General features: G+C 40.9%; 1 pseudogene; it reads right to left on the minus strand.

The window, feature by feature from the left end:
* Positions 1-251: 251 nt before the first annotated feature.
* LOC102025241 lies at positions 252-5620 on the minus strand (annotated as a pseudogene).
* Positions 5621-7727: the final 2107 nt, after the last annotated feature.

Below are 7727 nucleotides of genomic sequence, written 5' to 3' on the forward strand. Positions count from 1 at the left end.
CTTTAAGAAAGATGGAGCGAATCAGCTCCTGAAAAACAGTTCAGTGCCTCAGTGAACATGTTTAGTGAAAGGTTAAGAAAAACAAAAAAGTTACTTAGCTTAAAATGCTGTGAGGTATTTGCACATCAGTTCATTTCAGGAGTGAATAAATCCCTGGCTATTTCTCAGTATCAACTTGTGCAGCCTTGTCCTCTGAATGTCTGGTGCACATTAAAGAGACAAATGTTGCCGCATAGGACAAATTCTCCATTTCAACCAACGCTTAGTGGAGGGGCAACTAGCACAACACCGTCTCCCAGGACAAAGAGCACCTGGATAATCCGTTTGGTTGATTTGTATATCTCTTCATACGTCTGTTCACCAATTTCTATAGTAGTTACACTTTCTTCTGTATGTCCCTATAACATGTTTAAACGCTGATCAGTAGTGTATAATCTGCCTCGAAGCTCTCAGTCATTCCTCATCTTCACATAGATTCACTCATCCAGGCTGAATCTGACAAGCGCCAGCAGCTCCTCTATAGTATTCTTGGTTTGTTGCTTGTCCAGGAACCACCCCAACTCTTTCAAACCCTGCGCCCTTTCCCGATTCTCGCGAGAACAAGCAAAAGCCTGGGCTCTCTGGAAACCAGAGGCCTGAGGCACCGGAAGTAGAAAGAGCTGTTTTGCTATTTATGTCACTTAGTTTAAACCATAACTATTGACTGTTCTCTCTGTGGCAAGTGTTTTCCAAGTTGCATATGTACCCTATCTAATTAATCCTTAAACAAAATCCTTGAGGTTGCATTTTTCTTCACATATGTAAAAGTTGAGACCCATGTGAATAAGTTTATTTCCAAACTTTTATAACCCTAAGAGCATAAAAGATATATTTCTACGTCCTTTATAGATATTGTTATTTAATCTTCATGACACCTTTTAAAAATAAGTACGTTATTGTCTTTCTGTTATAGATCAAGAAACTCTGTCCACCATGGTTAGTAAGTGGCTAAGCTGGGATTTGCGGTTACTCAGCTGTAACTCTGATTTCATGCTCTTAGCTGGACTGAAAGAAGACCAGCAGATTTGAGGATTGTTGCTCAAGTGAAGGTTTAAGGCAGAAAGTAGGAGATAAGTGACAAAGGATGAGGGGCGGGAATGCAAAGGAAAGGAAGGGGAATCAAGGATATAGAAACATTGGGAAAATATCCAAAAAGGGAAATGCATTTATTTAAGAAAATAAAATAAAGAGAAGATAGATGAAAATGACAGAAATTCTCCATTATATGATCTTGATCTCAAAAATGTTGGAAATATCTGCAGAGAACAGAGTGGAGGGTGGATTGAGGTTTTTGAGAAGAGGCCATACAGCAAGTCCCCAAGGGAGGATGAGGATCAGCCAAAGAGTGTAAAAACATGCTGTGGCAGCAGTAACATCCCATCTTAACCTGGCTAGGGTTAACACAAATCTCAATTTTTTACATTGAGATTATACTGTAAGATATGGCTTGGAGATGATTCCTATCCCTAGACTCAGGGGTTAGGTCACTGGGAGGATTGGGGATTAAATCAGTCTGCAAAAGACAAAGTGATGTTCTAAGCTCAAAAAATAAAAAAAAAAAAAAACATATACACCACAAATTCTTTAAACAGATCTTGAGACAATAATACTAAGTGAAATACATCATACAAAGAAGGGTAAACATTGCATGGTTTTTCTTACATGAGAAACTCAAAATATAAATAATTTAAAGGGGAAAATAAAGAAGAGATGGTAGGAAAGCAGGAGGTAGACTTTGTGGAGAGGGAGAAAAGATTTGGGGAGTTGACGGAGGAGAAATGAAAATGACCAAGATGTCATATGTGCATGTGTACCAACAAGGAAAAAAATACATAGAAATCTCCCAAGCAGCAGGAAGAGCTCTGTTTTCAGAGACTTTGCCTTCAAATGGAGCAGACACTTTCATCGATAGCACAATGCAGTTTAGTGAAATCATCAGCGGATACATGTGGTTGATCCTCAGTATTGTGGGTTCCATATCTATGAATTTGTTAACTTGCCAAAGTTTATTTGTAGCAGCAAAATCAATGTTTACAAAACTGTCACATTTGTGAACATGTATAGAGCAGCAGAAACTTCAGTCACCTGGACACTGGTCCTAGCCAAGGCGGAATAAGTTGTTATTCTGTCTTCTTGCTTCAACTTTTACACTATGAGCAAATGTCCTTTTCAAGCTGTTTACTGCTGTGCTTTTAAACATTTTTACTCTTTATATTTCTGTGGTTATTTCTTTGCTTAACATGGCCCTAAAACATGATGTTGGAGGGCTTCCTAGCATTCCTAATGCAGGAAAGGAAGAAAGCTGTGAAGTGTCTTACAGAGAAAATATATATGCTAGATAAATAAATATATATGCTGGGATTTGCTTCATTCTCACAGCTCCCTGCTGGCCAGGGGCTGGGTGCTAATGAATCAACAATATATATTGGGTCAGTGATCTTTAAACATAAACACACATAAAACAAGGTCATGTATTGATTGGCTGACAAAAATACAAGCAGAGACTTGTGGGAACATACCCTTTCACCTAAAAGCAGTGTGTCCTTATGTGCTAATTTAGCATTTATGGTGACCTTATAGAAAATAAGCTGTGAGACTGATGGGAATCAGCTGCAAATGTAATAATACAAGTTGCATTGGGAACGCAGTGAAAGAGAACGTGACCAATTCCTTTTGGGGAAATTAAGCATCATAAAGGAGGAGCATTTCTAATGTTTCAAAAAGCTTGTTAGAAGAACTACATCCAGTCTGGCCAAGGAAGTAGAAGGAAGAAGAGTGACATTCCATATCCGAACATTCCATCTTTAAATTAAGCTCTTTGTCACATGCAAAAATTTTAAAATTGTAGCACAAAGTTGCATGACATTGAAAACACGTGTTCCTACTCTGCTGTGTGGAGAGTGTTAGCATGTTGGGGAGCTGCTGAGAAGCTGCGGGGCCTCGAAAGTTTACTCCTCCCCTGCAGACAGCTCCACCCCCGGGGTAGGACTCTCAGCACTGTCTCAGGAAGCAGTGCTTTCAACTCCATTTCTCTTTAACCCTGTTTGATCTGAATGTTTGAACTTCTACAAGGTTTGTCTGCGAGAAGGCATTCCTTGGTAAATTTCACTTATATGTACCAGGAAGCTATGATTTTATTAAGGAGAAAGGAATACCACCTAATTAATATTAATGGTAACATTTGTGCAGTGTTCGGCATTTTCCCAAACAATTTGCGTCTGAGCTACTATGGAGACAATATGACTCAATATGGGCAGATGACAATCGGAAGTGTTAAATGACTTGCCCACTTTACACAGTTCAAAAGTATGCCGGATAAGACCTAACCACAGTCCTTTTGGCTTCAAAGTGCATATTATTCTTGACACGTCAGTAATTTTCTAGGTGAGTTTTAGGCTGCTCCTGATTCGACATCCTGAGGTGTCTCACAATCTAGGAAGGCAGAGACGACGATGGGTAGTATTCAGCCGCAGAGTCTCAGTGTTCTGTGCACATCACCCCAGTTTTATTTTTTTAAATCATTAATTCATAGAATTTCACATTTATACATTTCTTTATAATGACATGTATAAAATTCCATTTTAGGGAACAGTTTTCTCTACTTTTTGGAGTTCAGAACTCATAGACTCACAACACTGATGGAGAACTGACCTCAGCTAAAGAAAAAAAGATCACAGAATAGCATGACCTTTGTTGTTGTTTCTTTTCTCTCTCCCTCCCTCGCCCCTTTTCTTCCCTCCCTCCCTCCCTCCCTCCTTTCCTTCCTTCCTTCCTTCCTTCCTTCCCTCCCTCCTTCCTTCCTCTCTACCTTCTTTGTTTCCTGCCCTCCCCGCCTCCCTGCTTTCCTTCCTGACTTTTTTGGTGAGTGTGCTGGGGACTGACTGAACCTAGGGACTTGTACACACTCTGTACCAGCTCTAACACAGAGCTATATCCCAGCCCGGAGCTTTGTTTGGGAGGAGCTTTCTTGGTCATTTAGTCTCCATTTTTGATATTGTAGCTGTAAAAAAGCAAGACAAGGAGGAGGAAGTTAGTTCTCCAGACTGTGTTATGAAAAGAAACTTGGTGGTCCCAGTTCCCTCAAGAATGGGTCACCCTTGTTTTCCAGGGTAGCAGTGCAGGATAGAGGTGGGCCAAAGCTTAAGATCCAGAAGCCCTGGGCTCCATTTCACTTTTGTTACTTTCTTTCCTGGGCAAATTACCTAAATTCACTGAGCCTCAGTTACTTCCTATACTAAAATGACAATGGAAATTCCTATTGTGGGACTTAAGGAAGGTCATTGAATAACACAGTTGTCATCCTCAGTGTGTCTGGAACCCTTTGAAAGAGAGCTGCAAGTATCACACAAATGGAGAGCAAGACCTCAATTTTATTACTTGGATGACTGAACTGCAAAAACATGTGGTGTGAATCTTTAACTACCTTGGTTCCTAAAATGTTCTCACTGAGCTCTATTTCCTTTGCCTGCCTAAGAACCATTTCTCTCTCAGGAAATGGGAGCGGGATCCCTTTTAAGCTTGATGAATGAAGAATCAGAGAGATCTGTGCCCATTAATGGAAGTGCAGACAGGAGGTATTGATAACTTCTGTCTTTCAGCACCATCTATAATGAGATCTTCCTTCCTTTGGGAGGAGAACATAGCATGATTCCCCTTTAGGGATCTTTATGTGCGATGCTACATGAATAATCTTTGGTTGCTTTGTATATTCTGCCTGTAGAGATAAATACATACTGTTGGCAAAGGAAGACCATAAACTCTGACCCTTAGTCTGTTGTCCTTCCCTGTATGAAGAAGCTAATGTGTTTATTACAAGAGCTGGGCAGTTTTTAAAATGGTTTAGTACATTTCCAACCACAGTCTGCTTTTTGTAGCATAAATCCTGGCAGCAAGATAACTTGTATTTGAAAAGTGCTTCCTTAACTCATTCATCAAATGTGACCTGGAAATTCAGCAATCGTGTGTGTGTGTGTGTGTGTGTGTGTGTGTGTGTGTGTGTGTATAGAGAAAGGCAGAGAACCTGCAGAGGAAACAGTACAGCCAGGTAAAATAGACACAGGAACACACACAAACAGTTGATTAAGCACTTGGTGTATACAGAGCACTATGCCCGGAACATTACAGACACTGTCTCAACTCTTCATAACTGTGTGGCGTGATGGGTATTGTCTTTGTTTTACGAATGAAGAAACATTCAAAGTAAGGTTTTCAGTCAGGTCTTGTTTGTTTCAAAGCTATTCCCCTGTTCATGATGGCTGCTATAAAAATCTCACCCTGCGTCTTTTTGGAGGGGTGAGTGTGGAAAGGGAACCACAGTTCTTTAGAATTAGCAGGAAAATAGCAGCAACTGTTCCTGAGTAGCAAGCACAGTGGGGACCAGCAGAACTCAGCGTGCTCAGCGTGCCTTTAGGAGGAGCTGATCCTGCACGGCATGGCCGGGAAGCTGGTACGCACTATCCAGTGATTCTGTCTCTTGGGTGAAGACATGCCAGTGTCCAACACCACAGGGCATGGCCAGGACAAGGGGAGCTGCAGTACCAGTGCCAGACACAGCGGAGTGGACCGTTGTCTCTGTCCTCATGGTCTGCTCTCAGATAGGCCTCTCTCTGGTGTCAGTCCAATGTCACGCGCACCTTGAAGTGATTCGCTTTCAGACACATCTGTCCCTGTACAACGCAGACCTTTTGCTCCCCCTCCAAGCCCCTGTTCTTCCCCAGCAGTGACCACAGCCAGCTCTCCCAAGCCAGGCCCTCAGTCATGGGGAGCACGGCGAGGCAGACACCGAAGAGGTTTAAGCATGATCTGTGTCCAATTCAAGTCCTTCAAATATTCAGGGGCACTCTCCTCCCTGCAGGGCACAGTTCAAAATCCTCTGTTTTAAAATCAGAATTGAATAAGCCTTGCAAAGATAGTAACATTTCCTCAACATATTATTTGTTTTGTTTTGTTTTGTTTTCTGTACCAGGAACCGAGCTCACAACCTTGCGCTTCCTAGGCAGGCGCTGTGCCGCTGAGCTAAATCCCCAGCCCCTCCTCAACATGTTTTTAAATAGGAAGATTTTAAAAAGCTGTATTTATTAGTAAATGTGCGCAAGGCCTAATGTTTGCACTCCTTGTATGGAGTGGGTCCATTTATAATCCTGTCCTCAGCTCTGCATCTGTAAGAGTGGTCTGGGGGTGCATGTACTTGCAGCTATATTTCCAGCTATGAAAAGTAAAACCCAAATTATAGTCATAGCTCAGTCTATCATGAACAAGGCCAAGCTGCATTCCATAGTCCCTTGGCTCCCCCAACAAGAATGGGATCAACCCCGTCCATCTTGCTGAATGGATTTTCTTTCACCCCCCGTGACAGTTGCTTCTTATCTTCCTGCCTTAAGACTGCTGGGCTGTAGACACAGGAAAACAGTTTTATCTGGAAGTAGGAGGAAGGTTTTCTCTGCCTAGCGCTAATTAAGGGCCTATGGGGAATGAATTCAATTGAAGGGGAAGGCATTGAGAAGAGATGATTTTCCCAGCTGTTTTGAGAGCCAGACCGGGCCCTGATATCATGGACGGTGCTCTGCTTTACGTCTGGCCGCTCCACACACCCTCCTTCTGCTCATCGTCTCTTTCTGCAGCCTCTGAGTTATAATGGTAAACAATGACCTCCGAGATTTTACGGAAACAAAAAAGTTCTTACTTTATTTTATAAGACATTGTGGTTCTGTATTTTTTTCTTATAATAGTCTCCTTCCTCTTGGGTTCATATTGCTTCTTATCGAAAGTAGCTGGCATGGTTTGATCCATCCATGCTCCTAGGATGCCCAAGACCTTTTTATAAAATAGTACTGTATCTGCATAAAACCTATGGACATCCTTCTATAATATTTTAATCACCTCTAGCTTACTTCTAGCACCTAATATAATATCAATGCTATGTAAATAGTTGTGACACTGTGTTGCTTAGGGAATAAAAAATACATCTGTATATGTTCAGTTCAAATCCTTTCAAAGAAATCTTTCTTTGATCTGTGGTTGGTTGAATCCACTGACACGGAATTGGTGGAAATAGAAGAGTCCAACTGTATTATCTTCAGCTCTAGATTTTTTTAGTTTTATTTTCAAAATTACTTGCTTTTTAAAAAAATTGTATTTTTATCTCATCCTCTTTTTTATTTATTTGGATATTGCAAACTAAGTTTACTTATTTTAAAGTTCTTTTCCTGGTTATACTTTTTGTGTCTTTTTGAGACAGGGTCTCTCTATGCAGTTCAGGCTGGCCTTGAGCTCACTTTGTAGTCCAGGCTGGTCTCTAACTTGCAACAATCCTCCTGCCTCAGCCTCCGGAATGTTGGGATTACAGGCTTGTGCCACCCCACCTGGCTCTCCTGGTTATCTTATTACTACTTATTTGTATATGAATTATCCTACTTATTGAATCTAATGGGCTTTTCTTTTAATTAATAATTGCTATCTTTAGATGCTTTATAGTTTTAAAACTATGAGCTCATTATCAGTGGGAGTTGTCTTCCTTAGAAGACTTTTATAGATCAGAATTGGAGGAACCCCTCGTGGTGTGCCTTCCTTTTTTCTCTTTACAAGCATACAAGATGAAATATACGTAAACACATTCAAATAAATTGGAGTGAAAGCCATACTCTATAAATATAAATTAACATACCAGAGAGAAGAAGAAGAAAAAGAAG

This window comes from Chinchilla lanigera, unplaced genomic scaffold (assembly GCF_000276665.1).
Source record: "Chinchilla lanigera isolate Chin_1 unplaced genomic scaffold, ChiLan1.0 scaffold00079, whole genome shotgun sequence".
Taxonomy (NCBI): Eukaryota; Metazoa; Chordata; class Mammalia; order Rodentia; family Chinchillidae; genus Chinchilla; species Chinchilla lanigera.